Genomic DNA, 13,022 nt, shown 5'->3' with positions numbered 1-13,022 from the left:
AGGCCTCATCTAAGATGAACCCATTAAGTTCTTCTGTTAGAGTTCACAGTTGTTTTGGGAAGCAAATGACCATCTAGTCTAGGCTGCTAATGGATCTGCAGAGCTGTAGTCTGCCTTTCTCCTTTCACCGAGAAGTTGAGAGAGCTGCTGTCAACTAAGAAAAGTTTCAAGAAGAGAAAAGGAGAAGGAGAAGAGGCTGCCTGAGCTGGTGATAAGCATTTTTTTCTGTAGCTTCTTCTAGAGGCAGGCAACCTCCCTGTCCTTAAAGAAACCCTAGACCTATTGCTTACATTGGTCTAGCTTAACTGAATATTTGTATTTCAAGAATCTTAACTAAATTTTTTTTTTAGATTCATAGATTAGAAACAAAAGTAGCACATCATACACACACACACATGCACATACAACACACATGCACACACACTCACACACACACATGCACACGCACACACACACGCACACACCAACTCCTAATTAAAGGACTCCATTTATATTATTTGAGAACACGTGCTTTAACCTCTGCCCCGGTTAGTGTGAAGTGACCTACAAGATGTTTCAGGAAGCTCCCTCTTATCTTGGATAATGATGCCAGTGGAAAGGGAAAGCCTTATTTCTTAGGTCAGTCACACAGACTCTGTAATCTGCTGGAGCATCCTCTTAGGCAAACCTCATCCTAGCTCACTGGAAAAATGGAAAGTAATAATATACATACACAGAAAGTAATATTTTTTTTCTCGATCAGTTATCCATCTAATCTGTACTACAGCTGTGTGTAATCCTTTGGACCAAAGTTTGGGGCTTCCAGAAAACCCCATATACCAAATGAGACGCAAAATTGTGGTAACAGAGCCCCATAGGGCAAAGTGATTACTGACCCACCCTGAAAGCTGTAACCAATGTTTGCTATGGGGAGAGAGTGTTAGGAGGCAGGAAATACTGTTTAAAATGAAATCAGGAGCTACAGAGAGCTTTTTATTCATGTGACATGGTTTTGTGATAAATTACTTTAATGCTTTCAAAACCCTGGTAAATGAATTGATATGATAACAGATTTTGTACTGTGGCTTATGCGGTCCCTAAAATTAAATTACATAGTGGGAAGGGCATTAACTGCTTTGGACACTAGAACAGCATTTAGGAGTCTGGAGAGAGAGAGTTATAAGTAGACTCAAGGAAGGGTATTTCAAGCTTCTTTAGAGACCCATGAACCTGCCCAGAATCCAGAAGTCACAAAGACAAGACGTTGGTAAACAGACATCCAATTAAAGAATGAGAATACCAGGTGTGGGGAACTGTGCCTCAACTGTAGAGTCTGAGGATGTTGCATGGATCAGCGGCTTCCATTCTGGGCTCTTCTGAACTGCATAGCCAAGTATTATGAGTGAGCTTGTTAGGCAATTTCTCAATCCACAGCTAGAATGATCTCATGACTCTGGAGGTGACAGACCCCTTCCCTTCCAGCTGCTTTTAAATGCTCTCCCAGAGGATTTTGAAGTACAGCCAAATTTTAGATCCACTTACATTGAATGGAAGGAGGGTGACACAGTCTTGGTTCGGATTCTATTGCTATGGTACAATGTCATGACCAAAAGCAACTTGGGTTGGGGGAATTAGTTTCAGCTTACAACTCTCAGGCCACAATCTATCGCTGAGGAAGTCAGGGCAGGAACTCAAGGCAGGAACCTGGAAACAGGAACTAAAGAGAGACTGAGGAGTTATGCTTACTGGCTTGCATATGGCTTGCTCACCCTGCTTTCTTATATACCTCATGACTACCTGCTGACGGTTGACATCATTAATGTGGGCCAGGATTTTCCTTTTGTTTTGCTTTGTTTTTACAGATAAGTTTCTCTATGTAGCCTTGCTTGTCCAGGAACTCATGCTATAGACCAGGCTGGCCTCCAATATGGAGATTTGCCTTCCTCTGTCTCCCAAATACTGGCATTGAAGGCCGATACTCCTGTCTCCTGTCCTAGATACTTTCCACATTGATCATCCATCAAGAAAATGCCTCACAAGTTTGTCCACAAGCCAGTCTTATGGGGGTAGATTTCTTGGTTGGTATTTCTTATTTTCAGATAAATTTATTTTATGAGTATAGGTGTTTTACCTGAGTGTACTTTTTGTTCAGTGTGTGTGTGTGTGTGTGTGTGAGTGTGAGTGTGTGTGTGTGTTTGTGTGTGTGTGTGTGTGTGTGTGTGTGTGTGAGAGAGAGAGAGAGAGAGAGAGAGAGAGAGAGAGAGAGAGAGGGAGAGAGAGAGACCCAAGGCCTTTGCAAGAATAGTAATTGCTTTTAACCTCTGCACTATCTCTCTGGACTGTTTGGGTATATCTCAAATGCTAATTTTTCATTCAAAATATTATTAAGTTCATATTTTATTTTGATAAATGCATCAAAGAATTATAATCTATACTATCTACCAATAATTCTATTGGGAAAGAGTGGGACATTTAGGAAGAAGGGACTTGTGGGAGATTATCTCCTGAAGGGGATCATGTGACTGTCAAATTCCCCCCTCTTTAGTTTCCTGGACACTGGATGAGTTATCCAGCCCTGTGTATCCTGCACCCCCACCAGAAGCTCAAAGCAATGTGTCAACTGACCTTGAGCTGGAGATTCTGTGACCATATGCTGAGCAGAGGCTTTATTTTATAATCACTTTAGATCATGATAGAGTCAAGGGAGCCAACATAATGAAAAACCTCAAAAAGAATATAACTATTGTGTTGAGCTGAGGTGACAGGAATTAATGTTTGAGTTTTCTGAGGTGGAGGAACTCAGCCTGACTTATAATAGGATTATCCTCATAAACTCATCACAGGTCAAAAATACTATAAGTAATAAATTCATCTACTTTGAATCATTGGAAAGTCCAACCATCAGACCATTAAAAGTCCAAATTCTCTTCAATGTACAATTAGGTTATGACTCAATAAACTTTTTTAGAAGTGAAAAAACAAAACAAAACAAAACACAAGTGAAACCATTATGCATATAGGACAAAGAGTCTCATAAAGAGGAGCTGGGTAGAGACGCTGCTGATAGCTGCATGGGGTGCTACTGAGTCATTAGCCACGAACCACACACATGCACACTACACAGAGTATCACCTATGTCTAACATTAAATGAATATTACTAGGTAGGGCATACAGGGAAACATTATCTATAACGAGGGGGGAAAATCAGTAAATTGAATTAGAACTAGAAATTACCCAAATGGTGGAATTGTCAGAGAAGGATTTCAAAATAGCTCTACATACATATTTAAAAGAGACTGTGGACAAAATGGGAGAACAATAAGGGATTTTGGCAGAGAAATAAAACCAAAAAAAGAAGGACTCATAGATAAGGGTACAGCAATGAAAATGAAAAATCCACTGATGTGCCAGACATGGCGGCGAAGCCAGTCATGACAGTTAGAGGAGGAGAAGGAGGAGGCAGGAGGATTGTTTAAGTTCAGCTTGTATTACTTAGTGATCCTGTCTCAAAGCTATATTTTTATTCACAGGTAACCATAATGGCGTATCAGATACTATGGCCAAAAAGATCAATGATTATGAAGGTTAAGAAAAATGCAAATGGAAGCACGCCCAGAGAAAAGGCAAGAACAGTTCCAGATAGCAAAAACTTAGAAAAGTGCGAGACAATACATACAGTGTATGTGATCAGAGTCTTTAGAAAGCATTTAGAGTGGAAAATAAAACATTTTTTTAAAGAAACAACAACCATGTCTTTGTAATTTAATGAAAAAATTTAGTTTGTGTCTCCAAAATGCTGACTGAATTGAACCAAGAAGAATAAACTGAGACAATGTCTTAGGACATCATAGTCTAACTGCTAAGATCTCATGCTAAAAAGCAGCTGATGGAGGGTTGGGAGGGGAGAATGAGTACAAGGGGACAATGGTAAGATTTTTCATTCAACATGGGGCACAATAAAAAAAGGATATGAATGGGAAATACCAGTTATGCATAACTGAAGAGTGGGTTGAAATACTTCTGCCATGCTAGAATTTTATATCCAGAACAAGTGACACTGAAAAATGAAGTCAACTTGATGGACAGATGGCCCAATAGCTAAGAGTACTTGTTGTCCTTCCAGAGGATCTGAGTTTGGTTCTTAGAACTCATGTCTGATGGCTATAACCATCTTATAACCATCTGTATGTAACTTCAGCTCCAGGATATCCAATACCCTCTTCTGGGATCCAAGGGTGCCCTCAGATTCATCACACCACACACACACACACACACACACACACACACACACACACACACACACACACACACACGAAAGTGAAAATAAAATAAACCTTTGTTTTAAATGAAGTAACAATAATATTTTAGATGGGCAGAATTATTTCTTGAAGTAAGCTTTAAAATTTTTTCACACATAATTTATAGTCAACTTCTGGTAATGTTGGAAGAGCAATATGTTTATATTAACCTCTGTTGGAGTGAACTATAAAATTCCATATTTAAGAAACAATTGCAGGGCACTAAAGCTATTTAAGAGCAGCCAGAAATCAGTGGAGAGTTTAATTTCTAACATTGTGACTTAAAGGGATAAGAATTACGAGTGTCTGCAGTTTTGTGGGTTGACAGTGCTGCTTCCCTCTGGCAACCTCTGAAGGGACAGGCAGGTACAATATCATCACCACCTTGCTGAACAAAAGAGCAGAGATAAGAGTGTGGCCTGGGGAAAGAGCTACAGAATTAAAGGGGGAGAAATATGGAATATGGGAACATGTAAGAAACGGTGATGCCACAAGTCAGGGTTTAACTAAACCCACTGACCACTCGATGGCAAGTAACTAGGGGGAGGATTTGGTGGTGTTCAAGGGACTAGGTAAAGACCAGGGAGAAATTTTATTTTGACTGAGAGAATGACACAGAATCTCACTCTGTCTGTTTCTTCATATATGCATACACATACATCAATAACACTTCATGGAACACAGATATTCTCAATATATAACAATATATAAACATGTAAATTTATGCAAATTTAGGACCAGGAATACCAATGTATGTAAAGGACATGAACCAGCAGTGTGCAAAGTTTAAAAAGCCCAGGAGGCCACCTAGCATTGAAAAGGCCTATGTACAAATGCTGGTATAGAAAACAACCAAACAAAAGCCAGAAGACCCATAAGCATACCTGAAGATTCACTAATACGAAAGTATTCCCACCCATCATACACACGAGGATCAGTTGGATAGTGGAAATCATTAGTAGGACCATGGGAAAGTAGGAATCTGTCCTTTGCTCTGAGGTTATCGGTTGACTTGTGTGTGTTTATTCCTCGTAACTGTACAAGTGCATCCCAGGTATACACAGATTCCTAACAGAGCAGGCATGCCTTACAGTGGAGGAGAGTGGGAGGACACTTGATGGTTCTTGCTTGGCTGAAGGATGTATTGGTCATTCTAGGATCGTCCTTTGGAGTTTTATGTGACTAAAGAAGCAAACGAGCGAAGGCACATAGGACTTGGAGAAGATTTTAAAAAGAGAGTCAAGTAGAGTCAAGACCAAGCGGGGCATGCAGCATATGTTGTCCGAATCAAATCAACATGCAGTTATAAAAACTACGTGCAATAGAATACAATCTGCAGCAGATGTGTTAGATTACTTGTCTGTTGTAGAGGGCAGGACAGGAGAGGGTTCCACAGATGAAGTGAAGCATGAGTACAAAGGAGGCAAAGTGGGGGTTGCCTAGCCTAAGAATATGGTGAGACTGGGGGAAATAGCTAATTCCTGATTACTTGTAGAAGTAAAATAAGACTTAAGCACTTCTGACTATTTAAAGTATTTAGTGGGGCTTCCTCAGATAAATCATATCCAATCAGGTTTGAGCCTGTGTGTGTGTGTGTGTGTGTGTGTGTGTGTGTGTGTGTGTGTGTGATAGTCCTGTAAAAATGTCAGGGAACAAGGAGCTTTGTTCCCCCTGGAATCTGCACATATTCTGATTCCACTAAGTAAGCTAGAAGATCTGCCCCCCCCCAACAAAGTAGAACTGCTCATACAAAACCAATGCATGACTTCTGTGGGAATCAAATAAGTATGTTTGTCAGCTACTGTGACAAAATGCTTGCACAATAGGCAACTTACAAAGAGGAGAGATTTAACTGGGTCCGCGATGTCAGAAGTTCCTGTTTCCTCTGGCTCTGAGTCTGTGATGCAGACCCACATGTTTGGGAACATGTGTGGCATCCAGGGAGCAAAGAGACTAGAAGGGGCCATAGTCCACACTGTACTACCCAATCTTGCCATAAATAACCTTCTTCTATCAGCACCCACCTTCTACAGTTTTACCCAACACAGGCTGAGGTTCAAGTATGGAAGACTTGAGTCTGTAAGGAACTTCAAGAGCCAAGCTGTAGCAGGGGTAGCACAGAACGGCACTGTACATGCGCAGGAAAGCCTCATTCCCAGGACAACTTATGTTGATGATGTTAGACTAGAACAATCACCCGTGCGTAGTTTATTTATTTTAAAGATGTTTCTGATACTTCTCTACCTGGTAACCCTTTTTGTCCTCTACACCATTAAAACTTGAGAAGTACCATATGCATTGAAAAGTTACAATATACTTTCTTTACCAACATCTTATAATTCTTAGTTTCTCCCCTCTAGTTCTGTCTGGCTTGCTAGCAGTTGGTCTAAATTAGATTTTACTGTATTTGGCAGGTCCATGGTATTATATAAATCACTCTCTTATTAACATCCTTGCACCACTAATTAGTTAAGGGACTGTACCCACGGCACACATGTAGATCCCCCTTCCTTCATGAGGATTAAACATTCATACCTTAGGGCAGAATTGGCATTTAACAAGAGAAACTGTTTCTTGTGACTTAACCTTGAGAACAAGAGATAAATAATCCAGGAGGTTCCAGAAGATTCCCCAGTGTTATCCCTGGGAATCCTATGCTCAAGAGATGGCCCAAATAGCAGTGTCATACTCGGAAATTTAAACCACCATTGATTAGAACAGTCTGTAGTCTGCTATTTCTGTTAAATCCTTTCAGAGAAAAACATTTAAGGAATTTTGGTTATCACATTGCACAATTTGGTAGCATCAGTTGCAGTCACAGCTGTACCATAGTGTTCATACGCGACAGAAATTTGTCTCCTGCCTCTTAGATTATTTCAGTAATTGCTGGTGATCTGGGTTCACCATTTTTCATTAAGAATGAAGAACTAATTTCTGAAGATTTTGGAAAACAATGTCATCTCAGTTAATTTTGCCAAAGGTGATAAAGTGTGGACCTTGGAAAGTTGTAGCCTTTTTTAGTATTCCTATGTACCACGGGTCATGCTTAGATTTGCATAAAAGTCCTTCCAAACCACAATACATGGTTTGGGTACATGCAATGAGCAACATAATGAGAGGAGTATCATACTGTTGTTTTAAAAGAAAACTCTGTGTTGGTGTGTGGAGGGAAGTCTGTCAAGCAAGATCTAAATGAAGGCAGGGAGAGTGATGTGTAAGTCAGATCTTAAATGCAAGAAGTGAGAATGGAAGCTTGGATATAAATGTTAATTAGGAGGACAGGAAAATCAAACACTTGGGGAAATAAACTAGGAGGACATTGAGGCTAGGGCTATGGGTAGCCATCTTGGTATTGCCCAAAGGGGAAGTTAGCAAGGAGGGAATCAATAGAAACGCAAGGTGCCAAAGGTAAGAGAAAAAAAGTGACTCAAACTGATCCCATTAGCTACACTCTGATGTTCAATGAAAGCCCTTCAGAAAGGACTCAGCATCCTACAGAGATACTGCACATCCATGTGTGTTACTGTATTATTCAAATTGCAAAAAACCCGGAACCAGTGGGGATACTCATCAACAGATGAACGGACAATGACAATGTGGCACATATACACAGTAGAATTTAACTCCACTGTAAGGGGAATACAAATCATCATCAAATTTGTAGGAAAGTGGATTGGTTAAGAAAGTATTATGACATAGAGAACGAGTGACTTTGGAGTGCTCAGCCCTAAGTGGAGCATCTATATCGTCACCCGACCTAAGATTTATGAACCATCATGGAAAGATTGTAAGGGCTTGAGGTTGGGGGAGACTGGATGAAACGGCTTCTTCTGAATGCAACGAGGCTGGTGTACTCTCAGTGTAGCTGCTGCTCTCTGAATTTGACCAGCAAAAGATTGGGTCTACCAGGTTTTCAGCAGGAAAAGGGAAGAGCTCGCTCTTCCTGAGGACTACTGATGGTTTGCGGAGGAATGCCACTTTCTTCAGTGGTGTAGCCAAGGATATGTTACCCCAGTAAATAGCATCCTATCCATGGCCATACATGCAATCTAATTAAACTCAGTGGGTCAGACACATAAACAGATGGAAAAAGGAGGTGGGCTTCTTGAGAAGAAGAAAGAATGTCAGCAGGAGAGGCAGGGGAGGGGAGGCAGGGGTAGGGCACAAGAAAGGCTGAAAATAGTATTAAATATAAACAATAAAAGAAGGATGTCAGAGGATATAAAAATAAATAGGAATTAGTTTTTAAAAATGGAACAGGTTTAATTATGACCAAGAGGAAGAGGTCATAGGACGTTTAGTGCCTGAAGCTCATAGGTAAAATTGGGAGATTTCTGCATACTTACTTTGCCGCTATGGAATAGAAGTTGAATATGTACTTAAAAAGGCAGAGGAAAGGTCTGCCTGGACAGGTGCTACTCCTATGAGCAAGAATATGATGGGGCAGTGGGAAAGAAAGAGAAGCTATCGAGAGAGAGAGAGAGAGAGAGAGAGAGAGAGAGAGAGAAACTGGAGATTCAATAGTGGCAAAGGACAACCGGAAGTGAGAGGCCTGTACTGCCACCTGAGGCCATGGTGATGTCTGGCCCATGACCCTATAACAGCTGGGGTCTAAGTTGATGTCATGGCCCTTGTTAACATCAAAGGCTGTGAAGACATCATGTTAATATCCAAGTCTAGGCTGAAGCCTTGTTAATGTCCAAGAGCCACGTTGAGTTAGACTTGTTCCCTCACGGGACAGTGCATCATGGCCTCAGTGGTGACTGCTAGTGCTGGTGAGCTGGCCCCACCCCTTGCCTGGGCTGAGAGGGAGAGCCAACTTGGTAGTATGAGCACAAGGGAGATGGCCCTGCCCCTTGCCTATCTCTGGTGGTGGTAACATGGGCAAAGGAGACCTGGTGGACTGTCTAACTCAACTACCCCCTCTCTAACCCCAGGCCCAGGCCTTTGAGTTGGCCTACTCCAACAAATATCCCATCTGTGAGCTTCTGGAACCTGTGAAGGGACAAGTCTTGAAGATCTAAAGCTGTGAGATCTCCATGACACAGGGCAACTGCAGGATATTGAAGAAGAATCTAGGTGAGGGTATTGCTATTGTAGCAGAAGCCAGAGAACAAAAGGGTATACTGTGTGACTCACCTCAGCTTCCAAAGCCACTGTAACAAACAAATATGTGAGGGAGAGGCAGGAAAAACTGAGGAGCAGAATGGTACAGTAGAAAGGAAGACACTACAGGTATGACCGTTATGAGAGAAAGCTGTGGCTGAAAGAGAGCATCCATTGCCCAGAGTGGTTGGAGGGGTGGGGTCACAGGAGCGGAGGGCAGATATGGAAGGATTGGGAAGTAAGTGGAATTGTGGTGCATGATGTGAAATTGCCAAAGGATCAATAAGGATTATGTTGAGAAAAAAAAGGGACAGAGAAGGAATGAGAGCCTGTGTGTAAGGAAAGGAACATGGGAGAGTTGCAGCTCTGAGAGAAGGAGGCTTGGTACTCATCTTCTGACCAGAAATCACTGTATTGGCTTAAATGTTCTTGCAATCCCCCTTTCCACAGTAAGTGAGGATACCAAAAGAGGTTACTTTGTTGGTTTATGTAAGGTATGGCAACGCATACATTAATAATTGTAGTAGTTGTGTGAAGGCACTATTTATTTGATGTTAAGAATTGAATTTGGGGGTTGTAACTATTCTTTTAGGACTAGGCATGGAGGACTAGGCTAGGACTAGAACATTTATTTAGGGTATATAGGAGACCTGAGATCGGATACCCAGTACAGCAAAAATAAATAAAAGAAAAGAAACAAGCCGTGGAAAGATGGCTCAATGATTAGGAGTGGGTACTACTTTTGTCCAAGACTAGAGTTTGGTTCCCAGCACCTGCATTAGGTGCTATAACTGCCTGTGACTCCACCTCTCGGGGATGATCCAACTCCTCTGGCTTCTGAAGCCTCATCTGCACACCCCTGCTCCCAATACCCCAATTTAAAAATAATAAGCATTAAAAGACACATTTTTCAAAATCATGGGTACTATAATGTATAAGGTGTTTTAAAAGAATATTGTCTTCCCCTCAATATTATAATCTTGGAAACTCTCTATACTAGTAAACATTTTTGTCAGCATATGAACCATAAGTTCCATTATGACATTCTTCGAACAGTGACTGTTTTGGGTCTTTCTCTTTGTCCATCCTCCTTTCTGATTTTCAATTGTATCGTGTTGCCCTCCCCTGTCTCCTCAACACCTCTTGCTCCCTTCCTGTGGTCACCCATTCAGTAAAGTTGCGATTTATAATAGCTTTAAAACAAATGGACCTAGCATGTCATGAGTTATGTTGTTCTATTTTGATAATAGATATTTGGGTAAGGCGGGGTAGTAATCTTTGACAATTGCAAGTTTTTCGAAACGACTAATTTTCTTTTACTAAAAATCTCATCTATGAATTTGAAAATTTCCTCAAAATGTTTTTTTAAAGTGACTGTGATATAAGACAGGAATATTTTTGAGGTTCACTATAAATATTGCCAAATAACTCTAGAAAGTCTGCCAATTCCCAAGGGAATATGTATATATATATATATATATATATATATATATATATATATATATATATATATATATGTTGCTGCCTAGCTGTGCCATATCATCGAACATGTATTTCATTAAAAGAACTCAATTCTAGCATGGGGTCTTAATTAAGGAAAGGCTATGTTTGAATCTCAGTGCTTCGGTGCCCTAGATTACACATATGTGTGTAGAGGTATCTGCAAGCATTGGGTTCTTGGAAAGTGTCCCTCTAGTTCTCACTCGTCTGTGATTTGCACCTGCTCCCTTCTCTCTTCTGAGTTCCAGTCTTGCAAATAGATGTTGTTGTCCCACCTTTGCTTAATGCATCGAAACAGACTGTATTGGTTCCATTTTTTGCCACTGGACTAAACCATAAAATGCCCCGGTGGAAATGGTTTACTTGGCCTACAATCCTAGCTAACTGTTCTTTATTGATGGGAAGCTAAGACAGGAACTTAAAGGAGCTGGTCACTGCTCATACCACATCCACAGTCTAGAGGGGGAGGAGGAGGGGAGGGGGAGAGGGAGAGGGAGAGGGAGGGAGGGAGGGAGAGAGAGAGAGAGAGAGAGAGAGAGAGAGAGAGAGAGTGTGTCCTTGCTTGCTTTCTTCTGCTAGTTTAGCTAGTTAGTTTCAATTGTTTTTATACAGTCCAGGACTAGCTCCTGAAATGGTACCCTGGCTCTTTGCATCTCAGTTAATAATCAGGACAGCCCCATCCCCACACATGCCCACAGGCCAACCTGATCTAAATAATTCCTCATTAAGACTCTCTTCCCATGGGAGTGTAGGTTTGTCCAGTTGACAGTTGGAATAAGCAGCATGACAGCACTGTCTAGTAAGATCTCTGAGAATGGAAGGAACTCCTGAGTCTTGTGTCTCTCATCGAGCTGGCCCTGGACCACAGTGGTGCACAAAAGATTTCTGTGTTGTTCTTTATGTAGTCTACTCATTTTCACAAGAAAAAACAAACTCAATATGGTCCAAAATAGTCGCTGGGTGAAAAGGGTTCCCTGTATAAAAGCCTTCATAAGGGAACAGATTGAGAAAGTATGGTTTGATGAGCTGTGTCTATGTGGTGGCATTGTAGCATAGTTTCTGAGAATTTACACACAAATGTGTTTACAATGTATCCTTCAAGCTAAGTTGTGTCTCCCCTCTTTGAAACTCATGGTCAAAATCTGTACTATATACCTATCTCTGTGGGTCTGTGTGTCTGTGTCTGTGTGTCTGTCTGTCTGCCTGCCTGCAAGCCTGCCTGTCTGTCTTTCTGTCTGCCTGTCTGTCTGTCTGCCTATCTGTTGATTTATCTATATATCTGGAAATCTACTCTCCATTCACTATTTTATAAGTCTGCTCTGCATTCACTAATTTTTTTGTGGATATCTCTCTTTCTCCCTCTCCCTCTCCCTCTCTGCCCCTCTCTTAATCACGTAATTCTTTATAAATAGAAAAGAACTGAGTAGCTAGGGAGCAGGCAAAACGGTTCAGTAGGTGCAGATGCTTGCTGCCAAACCTGATGAACTGAGTTGGGTTTCTGGGATGCACATGGTAGAAAGAGGGAATCCACTTCTGCAATTTGTTCTCCTATCTTCATCTACTATAAGGATGTGATAGTAGGTAGTAGATATAAATAGTAGATAAAGGTAAAAATAAAAAAATAATAATACCATTACCGACCAGTGTGTTAGTTATTTTTCTATTGTTGTGCTAAAACATCATTGACCAAGGCAACATATAGAAGGAGGAATTGATGTGGCATTTATGTGGCAGTGTCTGTCATTATCCCGGAGAAGATTGCAGCAGACATGGGGATTGGAGCTGGAAGCTGAGAACTGAAGTTGCACATCTCAAGCCAAAAACAGGATGCAGAGAGAGTGAACTGGGGATGCAGGAAGGTTTGAAACCTCTAAACTTGTCTCAGGTCACTATTTTCCATCAAGAACACAACCCAACGACCCACCAAAGGATGACGCTGAATCAAGCATTCAAATGACTGAGAACATGGAGGACCACTATAACCAGCTATTTTCTTAGATGCTGGGGACAATGACAGAGTATACAATCTCCTTAGGTTTATGGAGCTTTCAAAGAAGAGGCAGATATAAATTAAATCTCCCGAGTGAACTCTCTATATAAACAACAGCCTCTGAATAAAGGGAAGGTCCACAGAACCT

Source organism: Rattus norvegicus, chromosome 4, assembly GCF_021556685.1.
Source record: "Rattus norvegicus strain SHRSP/BbbUtx chromosome 4, alternate assembly SHRSP_T2T, whole genome shotgun sequence".
In the NCBI taxonomy this organism is placed as follows: domain Eukaryota; kingdom Metazoa; phylum Chordata; class Mammalia; order Rodentia; family Muridae; genus Rattus; species Rattus norvegicus.
Note: the sequence above shows the minus strand (reverse complement) of the source record.